An 18983-nucleotide genomic window follows, 5' to 3' on the forward strand; every position below is an offset into this window, starting at 1 on the left:
GCGCCCGCCAGAGGCGAGGGACCAGGAGGTTCGCTCCCGCGTGAGACAGCGCTCGGGGAACGCGCCGCCGCGCACCACGCAAGGCAGGGCCTCTGTGCCTTTTCATCAGCCACCGACAGGCTCACCTTTAAGGCCGTGGTCCCGCACGCACGTTGCAGGTCCCACTAACAACGACCGAGACCTCCCCGCTCCTCAGCGTTGCCGGCCTAACTAACCCGCTCAAAGAAGATGGGCGCTCTCCCGGCAGTCTTTGCGGGCCCCGTGGGCGTGGTTACGGAGCGCCGAAGCCGGCGGCTTGCTCTGAGCATGCGCCATGGCCGCAGGCTCCCACGGCCCTCTGAGTCCCGCCTTCGCTTCCAGGAGATTGGGTTAAAATGTTCTGCAGGGTACTGGGGGAATGGCTGATGATTTCTGTTAGGGTGAACATTTAAAAATATTTGTGGACCGTATATGTAGCCCAGTCTTTTTTCTGACATTTCATCCATATGAAATGTTTGGCTTTGTTTTTCTAAAAAATATTTTTAGTATATATATTTAATTTACGTCGTGTTGTAATTTTTTTTAAAGCGCAAACGCAAGCAAAAAATATTTTTAAATGAAAGACTCATGAAATTTTAGAATTGGGAAAACAATACGACAGAGTGTTAAGAGCTGGAACTCTGGAATCAAACTGTATTCAAACATCGTTTATCCTGCGTACAAACTGTGACGTTGGGCAAATTACTCAACTACTCTGTTTAAATGCAGCGAATAATCACGACATCACCTACTTATCCGGATGTTCTGAGCATTAAACAGGATGCAGTAAGTACACGGATGAGGAACGCACCCGGGTACGGCGAGAAAGGCAGCACATGTTAGTTTAAAGCAAACAAAAACGTGATTTTAGAAGACTAAAGCGCCATCTAGTGTACAAACCTGTTATTGTCTCTACTCGAGCCCCTCCCTATTAGTACTGTATTCTTGCTCAACAAATCTTCGTCATTCAATTTAAGGAGCCTTTCTCTGTCCTTGTGGTAAGACAATCTTTTTACTTTCCTTTCGGGTTTCTTGAAATATTTAAATGATGGCCTGTTAAATTATCTCAGGGCTCTCGGCGGTCCCAAAACCGATCAAACGTTATTACTTTGAAAAGAAAAATAGAGTTATAGTTTGAATATAGACTTTATATCATGCCAAAGACTAAAAAAACAAAACAAAACACAAAAAACAAAAATACTTAACGGCATTATTCTCCTGTAGTTTAACTTCAAATTAATTATTTCCTATTCACTCAATAAATATGTATCTAGTCTCTACTGTGTGCCCGATACAACTAAAACCTCAATTCGCCTTTTGACCCCATCAGTGAGAATATAGGTGTTTAACAGAATTAATCCTACGAGTGTCAGGGTAGTCGGCCGCATCCATGCCCAAGCTATTGGTCGTGTGCCCTACTAATGTCCCGGTGTGGAACTTGACGCTGGGAATAGAAAAAAGACCCCGACTACCTGGAGACAGAGCCACCTAATCAAATAGAACTCCTTTATGCCCCACCATGTCTGGGTAGAATGCAGGTATGGTCTTATTGTCAGAAACTGCGTGCGAAGAATATTTAATGTGGCAGGCATGGTGGCTCACACCTGGAATCCCAGCACTCGGGAGGCTGAGGCAGGAGGATCGCTGTGAGTACGAGACCAGCCTGGGCCCATAGTGAGTCCCAGGTCAGTCTCAACTACATAGTGAGACCCTGTCTCAAAAACAAAACAAAACAAAACAAAAAATATTTAATGTCTTTCATGTCCCTTGGCCTTTGCTTTACCCTCACTTGTCTTGTCTTGGCCTCCAGGGGCCAAGCTTCCTGCCACTTTCACCCTTGGGGGAAGAAAATGGACTCCCAGCATCAACCCAGCAGGCTCCAGAGGGCAGTGAAAGCACCCAGGAGAGGACTCTCTCCCTGAGGCTTTTCTCACTGGTGTATAATTTTGTAGGTCAATGCACTAAAGACCATCCTTCTCAAAATCCGTTCCATACAATCATTTCGGGCAGGCAAATTAATAATATCTGCTAATATTTAAGATTTGCATAGCTGGTAGCCCAGTAAATGCACTCTTCAAAATATGTTCTATGGAAATTTTCCAATCTGAGCAGGAAACATGTTCAGCAACATTCATAGCAGCATGGGTTGCAGATGCAGAAATTTGAAAATCAGTTCAAGCTGGGTGTGGTGACACACGCCTGTAATCCCAGCCTTCTGGGAGGCTGAGGCAGGAGAACGAGGAATTGAAGCCCAGCCTGAGCAACTTATTGATAAAAACGTGAATGAAAATGTACATCTAATACTCAAGGAAATCATGTTACTATAACACCAGGGTTGTGTCCCATGGTGACAAAGAATGAAACTTTGGATGGAGGAGGTGTAAGGCAAGAAAGCAAAAGGCCAGGAAATAAAGCTCTTGCTAGCTAGGAGGGGGGATCTGAGTAGGATACACACAAGGATTCTTTGTCTTTGGGTTTTTAAGGGATGTGGAGGGGAGCTTGGGCTATCGTGTAAGCAATATAATCTCTACCCTACAGAAGACTACATATTTCTCAGGGCCCAATCTATGCACTGTCTGTAGTGTCCGTGCAGGGCCCTGTGCCCTTGAGCCAATGGCCTGCTGATCACGCTCTGCAGAGGTCACTGACAGTCACAGAGCACCTGGCTGACAGTTTTGCAAAATCCTAGAGGGTTGTAACTCAGCCGACTGACTCCATTTTGGGGCATCTGTCCCTATTGCCTCATAGAATCTCCTCAGTATATGTGCTGCTAACGCAAGCAGTAGAATCTTAACTCTTGTCTCGCTAATCACTGTCACAATTAGAGCACCCTGATAATATCTCAATGATATAAAGCCATTAAATTTTCAACTCTTTTGTTTTTTGAGACAGGGTCTCACTACATAGTTGAGACTGACCTGGAACTCACTATGCAGCCTAGGCTGGTCTTGAACCCACAGTGATCCTCCTGCCTCAGCCTCCCAACTGCTGGGATTACAGGCATGAGCCACCATGCCCAGCTTTTTCAATTCTTAATGACATCATTTTTTAGCATAGTTTCTAAGATTATCCAAACTAATTCAATGTTTTCTGGTAGTCATTTATACTTCCTGTAACTATTTTGATAAGTATAATTTAAAATTAAGATTATGGTAAAAAAAGGGCTGGGGATTTAACTCAGTGGCCCCCATGCCTGCCTCACGAGTGCTAGGTCCTTAGTTCAATCCCAGCTAACAACAACAACAAAAAAGATTATGGTTGAAAAAAAAACTGCAACTGCACGTTAAAAGCCTTAAACCCAGTATTTCAGTACATCTTATGCCCAGTACCACATGGTATGTATTTTAAGATTCCTGCAACTATAATACTATACTACTTGTTTGATTTGTGTTTCACAACTATGCAAACTTTATATTATTAAAAGTAGTCACAGCTACGTTGAGTTGTAAGGCAGGTAATCATATTTTTTTCTTGTTTTCTTTTGTTTTGAGGAACCATATTTGCATATTATCTTGAAGCAGACACTTTTCTAAGCAGTTAATAAGAGCTTTCTAGAGGATTTTTAACTATTCTAAAGCCTAATACCTGTATACTCTCTAGGTGCAAATGCTACAAAATTACCCTTGTATAAAAAGAGATGAAAGCCTTTGCAATTTAAAATGTAGGAAGGGCCAGGGATTTAGCTCAGTGGTTCTGCCGCCTGCCTTGCAAGCACAAGGACCCAAGTTTGGTCCCTGGTACCAATAAATAAATAAATAAATTTTTGGAAAAAAGGCATTATAGAGGTGTCTCTGCCAGTTAGCTCATTTAAAATTAGGTCTTGGGGCTAGAGGTGTAGCTCACTGGTAGAATATATGCTTAGCATGCTGTAAGCCCTAGGTTTCAGCCTCAAAAAAGAAAAGGAAGGGATGTTTTTCTAGATTTTATGATATTTGTGTTATTTATTGTAATTCATCCATTTATTATAAATAGATATTTAGATTCCTACTTAATTTTGTATTCATTTTCTTAAAGAGAATCTTCCAAACTTTATTTAACATGTGAAACAAATTTTGCTATTACCCTGTTCGGAATGCACACACACACACAAAAAGAACACACAATAAAGAAACAGGTACTAAGTGAACTTGAATTATAGGAAGGCAGCAGTTGGACATGATAGCACAAGCCTATAATCCCAGCATCTAGGAGGCTGAGGCAGGAGGATCACAAGTTCAAGTCCAACCTGTGTAAATTATCGATTCAGCAGACCCTGGCTCAAAATTTTAAAAAATAAAAAAAGGGCTAGGGGATGTAGCTCAGTGTGAAGGCCCTGAGTTCCATCGCTAGTAATGAAAAAATGAATGAGTGAATTAATGAATGTAAAAATTAAAAAGAGCTGGGGAATGTAGCTCAGTGTGAAGGCCCAGGTGTGGCGATAGAAAGGGAGGGAGGAAGCAAGAAAGGAAGGATGCGAATTTTAGGAACCTCGTTGAGGAAGGAGAAGTGTCGTCATTATGTATGTCTAAAATGTATCACCAACGTTTTGCTATTAAAAAAAAAAAGGAAGGAGGAAAATAAAGCAAAACCAAGCTGAGATGGGTAAGGTGCAGTGTGGAGGAAATAGGGGCCCACGAAATTATGGCAGTAAAAGGTTGAAAATCTGAAGCAAATTTACTTTTTTTTGAGACATGGTCTTGCTATGCAGTTTAGACTGGCCTCACACTCACTGTACAGTTCAGGCTGGTCTCAAATGCATGGTGATCCTCCTGCCTCAGCCTCCCTAGTGCTGGGATTACAAGTGTGTGCCATCACACCTAGCTTGGAATGATTTCTCAAAAGGAGAATTCAGAGCTCTGAGGTACATAGTGAGACCCTGTAAAGGCAAACTCAAAAGACTTCAACTTTTTATTTGATTTTTTTGTTTCTTTTTTTATTATGGAGAAATGTCAAGCATAGCACGAAAGCATAACTATCATGTAGACTCAGACTTCACATTCATCCACAGATGACCAATCCTGTTTCACTTCATCTACAAGACTCTTAGAGTAGACGCAGGCATCTTGATTTAATTCATAAAATTTTGTGTACATACCTTTAAATTACCATATTTTAAAATACCATATTTACTATTTTTTTGTTTTTCATATTTACCATTATCAAACTTGAAAACTAAACTAAAATTTGACAAAAATCATTTAATATCATCAAATACCTAGTTAGTATTCAAATTTTTATGATTGTTTTATAAATTTCTTTGCAGTTGCTTTTTCAAATCCTTTTCATATATTGCACGGTTGATACAGCTCCTAAATGTCTTTTAATCTATGCTTTCTTCTATGTTTTTCTTCCATTTATTTGTTGATGAAATCAAACATTTTTTTTTTTTTTTGGCAGAACTTGTTGTAAGCTAGATTTGGTCAACTGTATCCTAAAGTGATCTTTAATGAGTTCTTTAGTCCTCTGCATTTCATGCCAACTAAAAATTGGGTCTAGAAGCTTGATAAAGTTTAGGCTAAATGTTGAGGAAGGAAAACATCATACGTGGTGTCGTGTCATTCCGTGGCATCGACAGGCACATAATGGCTGCCTTTCTCTTCTGGAAATTAGTCAGTGGATTCATGTGTGGTCAGCCTGGGGCTAGGAGTGTATTTCAGTAGTAGAAAGTGTGTGGGCCTGGATTTAGCTCGGTGGTATCATCGTCTGCCTCACAAACCAGTACCCAAAAAAAGAAAGTGTGAGTAGCATATGCAAGGCCAGGGGTTCCATCCCCAGCACAGGGAGAGAGAGACAGAGACAGAGACAAAGGAAGAGAGGGAAGAAGAAAGGAAAGAAGCAAGGAGAAGAAAGGAGAGGGGAGGAGAGGACAAAAAGAGAATAACATTGTCAGCCTGAGTCATCGTTATAAAATTTACCATCAGCCTCTTACCTGATGATTTTAAAAGTTATTGATGGTTATTTCTCTCTCTCTCTCTCTCTCTCTCTCTCTCTCTCTCTCTCTCTCTCTCTCTCTCTCTCTATTTTTTTATACTGGGGATCAAACTCGGTTGCTTGTGCTTGTGAGGCAGGCAGCAGAACCACTGAGCTAAATCCCTGGCCTTGATGGTTATTTCCTTCTAAAAGAGTTGCAAAATAGTGACAGTGCGTCACTCCTTGTGCATTGATTAGCTAGAATTCTTACACACACACACACACACACACACACACACACGCATTCATGCTTTGATATACATATCAGAAAGATGATAGGTGCTTGATTATTTTCTCTTTGCCAATTTTCCAAATAATGAGTTGGTTTCTTAATATTCTTCTTGAGTAACCAATGACGTCAGCTGCAAGTCCACTGTTGCTGAGGATGGCACTGAACTGGTCTCTTCTATTGGATGTGTGGGGCTTCTTGGCCAGTGGAGTAGGGTGGTAGACAATCTCCCCTACACTCTCTAATTCGATCTTAAAAATCATCTAAATGAATCACCGTTTAATCCCATCACCTAATCATCATAAATCCCAAGTGCCTAAACTTTTACAGACACCCAGGATTTGAGCAGTATATCTACATCTGTACCAAGAAGCAAGGCCCCCATTGGAATTACTCAGGGGGCCAATTAGGGAATTGGACCAGAACCTCAGAATGAATACTGAAATTAATGTTCCTGGGGAAAACTTTTTAAAATGTGAGAATGAAACTCAACAATTGTATGGTTATAGGAGAGGATAAATAGTATTTGGCTAAAATGTACTTCACAAAGTACTCACTTCAGAATCAGAAGAGACCTAAAACCCTAACTTACCTGCGTTTATTGTCAGCTATTGATATCTATGAAAAGAGCCTAAAACTGAAAAGAGCCAAGCAGGCTCAGGTCAGGTGCACACGACCTCACACAAAAGGAGGGAAGATGCTCCCACCGAATTTGGTGACACCACCGTCACAGGGGACTCTGTAAAGGTAGCGTCAGTGTTGTGATATGGAAGGGAGCCAGGTGAAGGTTATGCAGCAACCAGGAGGTGATGAATTGACAGTGGAGTGGGGCTGAAGATTCTTTTGAGAAGTTTTCCATGAAAATAGCAGAGCAATGGCACACTCTGGAAGGGTGTCTAAAATGGCCTGAAGAATTTTTTAAGTAAGATTTTTCTCAGCACCAAGGACTGAACCGAGGGCCTTCATACCGACCTATATCCCCAGCTCTTTTTACTTTTTTATTCTGAGATAGGGTCTTGCTAAATTGCTAAGTTAGTTCAGGCTCTCAGAGCGCTGGGATTACAGGCATTTGCCACCATGTCCAACTATTGGTTTTTTAAGATATGATGATTTGAGAATAATGAAGTTATATATAAAGGGATGTATTTATAATTCATAAGAGAGGGGATGATTGCAAGATCGATGTTCTTGAGACAACAAAAGAAGAGATGGGCTCCAGAGCGTGAAAAGGTAGGCCTTTGACATGCAGTACCCTTACACTGCAGGAAGCAGGAGGACAGATATTGGTACGGATTTGGAAGAATGAGTGGCATACAATAGAGCTTCTGTTGAGTTGCTCGTCTTTTTTTTGGTAAAGTATTGTGAGAGCTGGGCTGAAAGAGGAATGAATTTTGTAGAGAAAAAGAGAATATTGTGTATAAAAAGTTGACTCAGAGGGTGAAATTCTGATCTTCTCAGGACCTTTTAGGAAGATGGAGCAGGTGCTCCTGAGGGTTTGTTTCATCTCTGTGATCATAAACGTAAGGTCCTGTTTCCGGTTCAGCTGCCCTGGTGAAGGACCAGCCAAGGTCCAGAGTCACCTGTCTGTGAACGGAGTTGCTTTTCAGAACCACAGATCAGGAGGTCACAAGTGAAGAAGGGAGAGGCCGAAGGGAGGATAAACACAGGGAGAGGTTAAAAAAAAAAGGAAAAAGAGAGTTCAGTGGATTGGATGGACGACACTCCTGGAAGTTGGAAGGGTGAGCAAGTGGATAAAAATGACAGTCAAGGTGGAGGAAGAGGAAGACGCAAACCAGGAGTCCCGTCTTTAGCCAATGAATGGAGGACAACTGGGTAATCATTACACTGCAGGGACAAGGACCTGGGGCTTTTGAAGGAGGAAACAAAAGTTCGAAAGTGATGCTGGTTCAAGGAGAAGAAACCAACACCCCACATTCTGGACCACAGGCACCCACGATTGAGAGGAGTAATTAGGGCACACAAAGAGGCTCCAGGGACCCTGCGTCCTCCGCAGATGACAGGCCTCACACAGGGAGTCAGGGAGACCTGACTGAAACAGACTGACGGGGGAGCCATTTTACCACACGCCACAGCTCTGCAGTTGCAGCCAGCACTCAGCAAGGGCTTTGGGGGCCTGGAAGGGTGTGTGGCCTGGCTGGGACCTGTGTGGAACAGAATGAGAGTGAGGAGGAACGACCGGGGGCAGCTGAGTTTCTTCTGACTGTGGAAAAGCAGGAGGTGAAGCATCATGGGGTGCTGAATGGGTGGGAAAACAAATCAGGCCAAAGTCATTTTGGGTCTTAGTTCAGACATTATTTCTTGAAGGAAGTCGCCCCTCTTCTGTGTTCCTACAGTATCCCCTGCTTCCCTATTTATACATTTATAGCACTTATTACTGTTTTTGTTTTTTGGTTGTTTTTTTTTTTGCAGCACCAAGTATTAAACCTAAGGACTTTGCATTTGCAAGGCAGGCACAGTGCCACTGAGCTAAATCCCCAGCCCACTTATTGATGTTTTTGTGTAAGAATTAAGACTGTATGTCCCCGTTTGCCTCCTTTTTTTTGAGACAGAGCTTTGCTATGTAGTTCAGACTGGTCTTGAACTTCCTATGTGTCCCAGGCTGGCCTCAAACTCACCACAATCCTCTTGCCTCAGCCTCCCGAGTGCTGGGATTGCACCTTCCTGCACAGCAGACCTCAATGTCACACTTGAACAAACCCACAAGTGCTTTCTACAACTATCAATAGGGGTCACCAGCATCCCCCAAAACTTCCATAGCCTAGTGACAATTGTTCCCAGGGCAGTGTGCACCCTGTCTCTCCAAGCTCCTAACTCTGGGAGGCTGAAACACTGGCCTGGGACTCTGGGCCACACCTTGATGAGATGCTTCATTCCACAGCCAGGCAGTGACTGTTTAAGTAGCTCCTGGGGGAAAAAAAAAGTCCACATCTACAAGGTGACTAATGGGCCACCACAGATGCCACCAAGAAACTAAAGTACTGTGGCCTTCCACTCCCAACCTCAAAATATATGTGTGTGGCATGATGTGTACTAGCAAAGAAAGTCTACACTAGGTGGAGTAAATAATACCATCCTGGGAAATCTTTTCTTGCATTTTAAAATTCTATGAAGACATAAGTAATTTGGAAATGCTAGCTCAACACTAATACACTAAATGCAGTGAATGTCCTCGGTTCTACTATAGGTCTTAGGGCCCAGGACTTTGACACTGCTTTAGTGGTGATGGTTTTTTGTTTTGTTTTGCTTTTTGTTTGTTTGTTTGTTTTTTGGTACCAGGGATTGAACTCGGGTCCTTGCACTTTTGAGGCAGGCGGTGGAACCACTGAACTAAATCCCTGGCCCAGTGGTGATGGTTTTTATGCTTTTCATCTCCCTCACCAGATAGCTCTTTGGAGACAGGAACAGGTTCCTAGAGCTTCTCTTAAAATAGTATTCACTGGGCACAAATTGTGATTTATTTTTTATGGGGACCAGGGATTTAACTCAGTGTGCCACACCTGCCTCACAAGCCCAAGGTCTTGAGTTCAATCTCTGGTACTGAAAAAAAAAGTGATCTTTTATTGAACATGTGTGTATACTGTAAAAACAGAGCTGAGCAACCTGAAAACTGAAAAATGGTCTGAGATTCGAAAACGGAGAGAATAAAGACTTGGATTTCGTTCAAGCTGTTTTTACATAATGCTTGATGGGCTCAGACGCAGAACAAAACACATAAACAAGGAACAGACCCATTGCTTCCCTTGCGCCTCGCACGGGACACACAAAGTTTGCACTTCTTGCTAATTGTGAAGAGTGGGTTATCCACCGAGTCAAAGGAGCAAGAATGAGAGGCTCCCTGCCCTCCATTTCCCCGGCTCAGTAACAACTTCTATCAAAGGGGATGTTTCTGAGACTCAGCGGGCTTCCGGCTGGGCCTGTGATGGCTCAGTCCGCCAGGCTCCGTTTCCTCTGTCCTGCAAGGCAGCGCCTCACCCTCCCATTCTCCACAGCTCTCCAGGGTTTTTTGTTTTGTTTTGATGCTTGGTTTGTTTGTTTTGTTTTTTCAGGGTTTTGTTATGCAGTTCATGCTGGCCTCAAACTCATAACAATCCTCCTACCTCAGCCTCCGAAGTGTTGGGATTACAGGCGTGCGCCACCATGCCCAGCCTACTCCATGGGTTTTTTTGTGGCCAGACCCCGGAAATAAAAAAGGAAACCTATCTGTAAAACTCCACTGAAGCATCACCAAATTGTGTAGAAGAATTATGGTTGCTATGGATTAACATTAGTTTTAATTCTGCAAACGTGCTTGGCCCTGAAGATCTAAAAATAAATAAAACTTGGCCTGTGCTCTCTGCCTCAGGTAAGCTCGTAGTCGAGTTAAATTCATCCTGCCTTTGTTTAACGAGCATTTCTTTATGGAAGGTGGACAGGAAAGAAACAGGATACACTGGTTTAAAACTTTTTTTAAAGTATGTTGTTATTAATTTCAGGTTATTTAATCCTTTGATCTCTTTTGGGTTCCCTCCTCCTTCCCTTCTGTGCTGCTTCCGACACTGGCACTCGGTGCACGAACGTTGCCATTAAATGGATGTGTTTACTATAAAAACAGAGCCGAGTTACCAAGGGGGAGATTCTTCCTGCCCCAGCCTTCTTTCTCTCTGGACAATGCAAATTTTGCTACTTGCAAAAAGGGGTTAAGAGGTTTGTTCTGATTCTGAGTCAGAGCTGATGGGCACAGAGAGCCTAATGTTCTCAGATTTTCAGAGCATCACTGTGGAAGATGAAGTGTGATTGTGCCAGTCAGCCAAGAGTCTGTACACCCCAGACTCAGATTCGTCTGAAGAAAGCAAACTCCTTAGCATGAAAATCCACCCTTTGCCTTCCTTATTAATTAACTGCTTAGTGAGTGCATACATTTATTAATATAATTGCTCTTGGATTTTGTGATTGTGAAAGAATTCATTTAGAGCTGGCCACGGTGGTGAACACCTGTAATCCCTACACTCAGGGGCTGAGGCCAGAGGATCACCATGATTTTGAGGCCAGTCTGGGCTACATAGTCAGTTCAAGGTCAGCCTAGCTATATAGCAAGACCTTGGCTCAAAAAGAATTTCATTTTGCTTTGTTTTTTTGAGACAGGGTCTTACTATGTAGTTGAGACTGACCTGGAACTCACTATATAGCCCAGGCTGGTCTTGAACTCACAGAGATCCGCCTGCCTCAGCCTCCCGAATGCTCCCGCCCCCCCATTTTTTTTAATTAGGAAAAACCTCTTCAGATAACAAGTGTTCAGAAGACTTTATAGCACATATGCTTGCGGGCCTCTGTACTTAACTGTTTCCAAGGCTGAGGTCAGGCTTCAGTCCCAGTGTCATCTTATCAGAACAACCCATACATATGAGGCCTCCCCGAAGTGGTCTTATCCATCTTCTTCATCCTGATTTATCTTCATAATACTTGTTGCCACCTGATATCTGGGGGCTTAAGAAATAAAATACACAAATGACATTAAAATATTAGGTATAAAAATGAATATTTATTCAGAATGTGAAAAGAATTCACAACAAATTGCTGGAGGCTTGGCGATTTTGTGCTTTATTCTAAGACTTCTTTAGTTAATTTATCAGGAATCATTATGTAAGACTGTACCATTGGTGCAAGCTGGCTTCCGTCTGCCACCTGGAATATTCTGTAACCCTCTGCAATTCCCAGCCCACCCTGGGGATCATAAGAAATCTGACTCTGTGTATTATATATTGATCTGCTTACTGCCCAACTCCATCAATAGAATGTTGCAACCTTCTTGAATGAAGAGACTTTCTCCTCTATGCTCATTGCTCTATGGCCAGAGCCCAAGACAGTGCTAGGTACAGAGAGGCACAAAACTATACACATTTCTTTAATAAATTTTATCCCCCCACCAAGAAAATCCACTTGGAAGAATAACTCTGCTCCTCTACACTACCCTACAGGCATTCTCTTAACTCTGGTTCATTTTTGGTTTAGCACTATTACCTTTCAAAAATTAGTTGATATGGGGCCGGTGATTTAGCTCAGTGGTGCCGCTGCCAGCCTCACAATGGCAACGTCCCATATTTGATCCCTGGTACCAAAAAATAAATAAATAAATAAATAAAAATAGCAGAACAGATTAGCTAACCTGTGTGGGCTTACAAAGGACAGGGACAGAGTCTCACTCCGTTTCCCCAAGGTTGGAAGCTGGGTCTGGCACAGAGGAGGCACTCAATAGGTACTTCTTAGTACAGTCAATAACAAGAAGGCAGACAAATTGCTTTTCACTGTGGAATTTGCCATTTACTACAACTCTCCTTGTACTTATGTTTTTATTCTATTTAAAGCTTTTAATTAGGTACACACATGCTGATTTAATCAAATGTGGTTAAGTCTGAAAGGATAAACCTGTGATAATCATTTTGCTTTATGCAACTAAATAAGTAAAACTGCATTTGGATTGACTAAGTGATTAATTTACAGTCAACCTACTAACAAAAGGGAATTGAAGGCGGTGTAAGTACTTTATACTACTTTGAGATGTATGATTTCTGTTTTGAATTTGCACTCACACATTAAGGAGCAATAAATAGAACATGCACTTAGCTGCCAGATGTGTTTACCCCAGGCAACATGAATAGTCCTGGGTTTCTTAAACATCCCTGCAGAAATATTCTGTGAATGTACTAGCAAATATTTATACTTTAAAATTTTTCTTACACAATAGCATATTGTACTCAATTCTGTATGTTGTTTGTCACTGTGGTTTTTTTATTAATAAACTGTGGTGCTTATTTAATTTTTATAGCTGCATAGCTTTTCATTGTGCAACTGTGCCTTAATTTATTTAAATCGACAGGAAATACTGTGTTTTACCATTAAACACAATGCTACATCTGGGCATGGTAGCACATGCTTGTAATCCCAGCATTCTTGGAGGCTGAAGCAGGAGGATCACAAGTTCAGGCCCAACCTGGGCAAGTTAGTGAGACTCTATCTGAAAATAAAATTAAATGAATGAATGAATAAATGAATGACTGGGGATGTAGCTCAGTGTAAAGGCCCTAGGTTCGGTCTCCAGTACCAAAAAAATGCTGCAATGAGTGACCTTGTGCACATATCTTCACACAAATGTAAGTATACTAGTAGGACAAATTCCTAGTGAGTTCAGATCTTAGAACATTAAATAACATTCTTCTTCCTCATCAAATGCTGAGCTAAGCAGGAAACAAGACAGATGATCAAAATATCACCTTTATTTCTGATGACAGCAATGTTGAGGAATGTGGCTTACCTTTGAAGACAAGAGAGTTGTCTAAGCCTGAATCTCTTTGTTGTCAATCCTAGGCAGTGTCGGTCAGCCATAGGCCTCCTTGGGTGGACTCAGGAAGAAGAGGGCCTGACTGCACATTCACCAGCTTATTCTTTACACGTTCAGCCCAATTCTTCCCTAGGGAGAAGTAAGTGGGATGTGGAAAGGGACCAAGAGGGTTAAACAAGCAGAGAGCTGCCTCGGCCTGGAGAGACAATCAGGAAGTGGGAAGAAAAAGTTCCGCCCTATCAAAGTTCCTATCCAGTTTAAAAGGCTTTTTTTTTTCACTTGTGACTTTATACATTTTTCAGTTGTCCACTTGAAATGTATTAATTTACAGTCCTTCTAGGTGACTATAAATTGGTATAGACCCAGATGTATTTTTAAAATGTAATATGAAATAAAGGTTTCCAATTACCTATTTATCTGTTCATGTCTCAAGTACCTCAAGGGTTTCTCTCTAACTTCCCTTCTATATTTTAAAATATAACATACCAGAATTTTAATCATTGCAGACAGACAGCATTTGCCTAACTGGCAGAGACTGTCGATTTGACACAGTATCCACAAACCCCATCTTCCATCTGACGAGACCCCAGAGCTTCACCTGGGCTTGTGGCTGTCCACCCATGTCAGGGCTGACACATGTACGCACACACTTGAGCTCTGTTCTGTGGAATACTCTGGGTTTGAGAAGTGTGACACAAGCACAGCGTCTTGTAGACTATAGGACTACTTTCTCCGTTTGCAACAAAAGCTGGTAACATGTGAGGCACTTCTTAATCAAAAATTGACTGCAAGGTATCCTCCAAGGCCAGAAGTAAACCTGCTCTGCAAGTTCAGGAAGACTGTTACTGGAACACCTGGGTCATGTCCCATAGTGAGGGAGGAGTAGGTGGAGGAGGTAGGGTGCAAGCAAATTTATTTAAAAGATATAAAGGCCAGGAAGTAAAGCTCCCTCTAGCCAGAGGGGGTTCTGAGCAAGACACCCATGAGAGCTCTTTGTCTAGGAGATTGTTAAGGGAGCTTGAGCCGTTGTGTGAACAACATAATCCCTACACTATGTAAAGGATACTCTACTACTAGGCATTTGTTGGGGTCCAATCTATACAGGGTTCATGCAGTGTCTTTGCGGGGTCCATGTGCTGATTACCTGCCTGATCACACTCTGGGGAGGTCCATGACAGCCGAAGGACACTTGCTTATGTAAGATCCCCAAGGGTTGTGACTTAGCAGACTCCATTTTGGGGCTGCTGTCCTTACTGCCTAATAGAGTCCTTTTTTTTTTTTTTTTTTTTTTTTTTTTTTTTTTTTTTTTTTTTTTTTTTTTTTTTTTTTTTTTTTTTGAGACAGGGTCTTGCTATATAATTCAGGATGGCCTTGAACTCCCATGTTGCCCAGGCTGGCTCAAACTCACTGCCTCAGCCTCCTGAGTGCTGGGATTACAGGCGTGTGCCACCACACCTGGCCTGAGTCCTAACTCTTGTCTAATTCCTGTCACCCTAGTGGGTTGGAGAACTGGACAGGTGGCTCTCCTTCCCTTGTTTTATTCTAAATGTTTAAGTTTTGTTTAGCAGTGTTAAGAAGTGAACCTAGGACCTCACACATGCTAGGTAAGTGCTCAACCACTGAGCTGCAAACCCAGTTTTTTGTTTTGTTTTATTTTTTAGATAGGGGCTCTAGGGCCAGGGATTTAGCTCGGTGGCACCATGCCTGCTGCAAGTGCAAGGTCCTGAGTTTGATTCCTCCATACAAAAAAAGAGAAAGTGTTGAGATAGGGTCTCTATATATTTCCCAGGCTGGACCGAACTCGTGATCTTATCGTCTCAGCCTCCAGAGTAGCTGAGATTTCAGGCATGCAGCACCATGACCTGTTTAAATACTTGAAGGGGTAGCCAAGGAAGAGGGTAAATTAGGGAAGCTTGGTGGTTTCTGATCCTGGATTTATGAGGCAGGACAGTGTCCTACTTCCACAGATGTTCTATTTTGCAGTTGTTTTCTCATTAAACTTGCAGCTTCCTTGCTGAAAAATATTTCAAAGTTTCAGCTCATCCGTTGCAATGGCCAAGAACATCTTTATTTATAACTTATGGAAGAACCAAGCACTGAGGCTCACAGAAGGCAGATTTCACTATGGAAAGATGCCCAGTTAGAAATGCTTTTCAAGGCTCACCAGTATGCAAGATGGCAAACTGGAAACTACAAAGCCACAAAATACAATTGAAGACTGAAGTTGTACACAGCCAAGAGAATAATGGTCATTTTTATCATGCACAATTAAGTTTAAACTTTTTAAAAATTTCATAAACCGGGTGTGCACCTGAGTGATTCTGGTGACTCTGAGTGAATGTCTGGAGTCACAGGGCTCCTAAAGGATGTGCAGTTCATGCCCTAAGCCTTCTTAGAGAAGCTTCTTGTTCAAGGAGACAAAGATTATGGACTCCAGCTCTTCGTGAGAATTGTCCTCTGAACCATAGCCAAAGACTCCATCTTGTAGCGCACACCTCCCCAGCCATCTCGCCGTTCAGTGTGTCCTGGATAGGTACCCAACTGAGTACCATCATCCATCCATCACTGTGGCTGGACAGTACCTGCTGAGACCGGCGGATTCTGAGAAGGATGAAATAGGAGTGGAGCACACATGACTTTTCCCAAAGATTTGATCCTGCTTTTGCTGTTTTAATTAGTTTCCTGTAAAACCAGTGGCCTAGTACTGTGTGTGTGTGACTCCTTAAGTGCTACAGCCCCCTGGTCGTCCACTGCTCCTTAAGTAACCTCCAGTAAACCCAGTTACTTGCCAAACCGAACTTGTCCAAGTCATTGTTTGGACTGTCACCCAGTGACAGGGATGGAATCCAGCATTTCTTTCAGATCTTTCCAAGAAATTTATGCAACAATCATCTTGTCACTCTAACGTCTTTTAAAAACCTAAAAGTTAGGCTTACTCCATTATCCTGGCTCAGGAGCATGCATCTGTAATCCCAGTTACTCTGGAAGCTGAGGCAAAAGAATTGTGAATTCAAAAGCAGCCTGGGCAACTTAGTGAGAGAGAGAGAGAGAGAGAGAGAGAGAGAGAGAGAGAGAGAGAGAGAGAGAGAGAGTGAGTGTCTGGGGCTGTAGCTTCAGAAACCAGGGCTCTTAGAAAATAATTTATTCCACGTCTCAGGCAAGAAATGTACAAAATGATCAAGGAACATCTTGTCACACAAGACAGCAAAGAATCTGTCAACAACTATTAAGGTTGCAACCAAAGGGACTGGGAAACAATCTGCAGAGGTATCCAGTGGCCCAGGATGGAATCAACTGATCGGTAAGAATAACTGCAATGATCTGAAAAATGCTAATTGTTTTCAAATTCAAGAGTTCATAACAATTTTAAAAAATAATAAATCTAATAAATCACCTATGGATGATGCTAATAATTTTATTTTTCCAAACTGGTAAACAAAGATAAGAATCAAATATTTATTCTGCCTTTCCCTGTACAAATTGTACCTATGGGTAACCAACTAATAATTGAAGGAAAGTTTGTCTTTATAGAAGCATTTCAGCAAATACACCAAGAAGGGACAATGACATTGGGAATTACCATTTTGTAATCCTCAATGAATCAAGGACCTAGGTATTGAGCATCTACGGCCACTAACATCACAGAGACAACCAGACATTCGTTGACTTGACAAACACACCACTACCACCTATGAAGTGGTCTGGACAAAAAGATCAAACTTGAAACTAAGTAAATCTCTACATCTAACTCCAACTCATACGAGGTGCAGGGGACAGCAGCACATTCTCAGAAAAAGCCCAATATTGGGAAAGTAGGGTATATAATCCTGCTTCTATAAAAATATATTGCTAGGGTTTGAAAAAAGAGAGAGAGATGGATAGGAAACATCATAAAATTAAGAGGCAAAGCTGAATATAGTGTTTAGGGGTTGCACTTGGGTCTTCCCACCCCATTTGTCCTCTGGAACATATGAGTGATGGTAAATTGAAAAAGTGATCCTTGCAGATATGGATCTGGATACGAGAACATCATCCTACATTATCCAGATGACCCTAAATCCAATGACAATTGACCTTAACAATAGGCAGAAGGCAATCTGACACAGAAAAAAAAAAAGGAGGAGACTGTGTGGCCACGAAGTTAAGGAATCCGTTGGCCACCGAAAGTGGAGAAGAATGGAGCCTGAACTACAGTCTCCCCAGTCCAGCCCTCCGGAACCGTGGCTTCGGGCCTCAGGCCTGCAGAGCTGCGAGATAACAAATTCCTGTTGTCTTGCCACTCCTTTATGGTAACTCCTTTGTAAGAGCCACAGGAAATTAGAAACACAGGTGACAATATTGGGAAGGAGAGTGGGCCAAGGATGTAGCTCAGTGGTGCCACACCTGCCTCGTACCCCCCAAGAAAAAACTGAGTGACGTCAAAAGGACCCAAGGGTGACCCAGGTGTTTGGCAAAGTCTTCTCTCCTAAAATGAATGCAGTTACAAGGGTGTTGGCTCTTTAATAACCCATTAAACTACACGTTTCACAGAATTTCTGTATTTGTATTGTATTTATCAGTCAAGTTGTTTTTTAAGTCATACCAAAATTAATGTCAGTTTTATCTCAAATGGTTGTTTGTGCATAAAGTCTTATAATCCTGTGCCTGGGAACAAGGTGGGGCTCATTTCTACGAGGAAGGAATGAAGAGGAAGAGTTAAAGAGGTAGAGCAGGGTTATAGAGATGCACATTTTGGAAATACCGCAAACCCAAGCTTTGCATACCTAGCTGTCCAGAAAAGAACTGGCAACAGAATTTGTGGACTTTTCTAATGAAAGATGTATTTCATGTCTGTAGGCACTTGTAGATATACATTCTTGTAGTCCAGTTTGAATTCCAAAGGTAAAATTTGAAATGTTGGCAATCTTGTGTGGACAACAGGCACAACTTATAGTGACTTCCTAAACAAATACAAACACTGTAGGTGTGGCCAATTAGAATCTCTGAAACTCACCAGGAGTTTGAGCAAGATGCTTAGTATTACCCTAGTGAACCCTGAAGAGAACTTTATGTTTTAAAGCAGAGGACTAAAGTAAGTGTTAACAGTTCATGACTCATAATTTCAAAATACCATCAAAACTCAGATTCAAAGACTATAGGATAACGCCTGTGGTTTATGAAGAGACAGTTTTACTGATATTTTTAAATTCCTTCCTACATAGCCCAAGAAATGGTGTCACAGACTATTTTTTCTCGTGTTTTTATAATTTATGTATCTCTGCTTTTCCTAAATCAGTAGTTGGGTAATTCTGTATTTATTACCTTCAATAATAAACAGTAGCAAATAATATTTTAGTAGCTGCTAAATGCCTCAGATAATAAACTACTTTCTAGAGCTCTCAGCACATCCCAAATACTTTTCTGCACAAATAATTAATACCATTATCCTTTTAAAAGTATGCTAAATACACA

The 18983-nt window shown here is 41.8% G+C and overlaps 1 protein-coding gene across 1 annotated transcript in view; it reads right to left on the reverse strand.

Moving 5' to 3' along the window:
* The window catches only part of Ssb (small RNA binding exonuclease protection factor La), a 9024-nt gene extending 8760 nt beyond the window's left edge, over nucleotides 1-264 (reverse strand). The window contains exon 1 of the mRNA XM_010606958.3: nucleotides 126-264. The gene's annotated coding sequence lies outside the window, so the exon portion shown is untranslated. The remainder of the gene's footprint in view (nucleotides 1-125) is intronic.
* Between the last annotated feature and the right edge of the window lie 18719 nt (nucleotides 265-18983).

This window comes from Fukomys damarensis, unplaced genomic scaffold, assembly GCF_012274545.1.
Source record: "Fukomys damarensis isolate Sample0158 unplaced genomic scaffold, DMR_v1.0_HiC HiC_scaffold_26, whole genome shotgun sequence".
Lineage (NCBI taxonomy): Eukaryota > Metazoa > Chordata > Mammalia > Rodentia > Bathyergidae > Fukomys > Fukomys damarensis.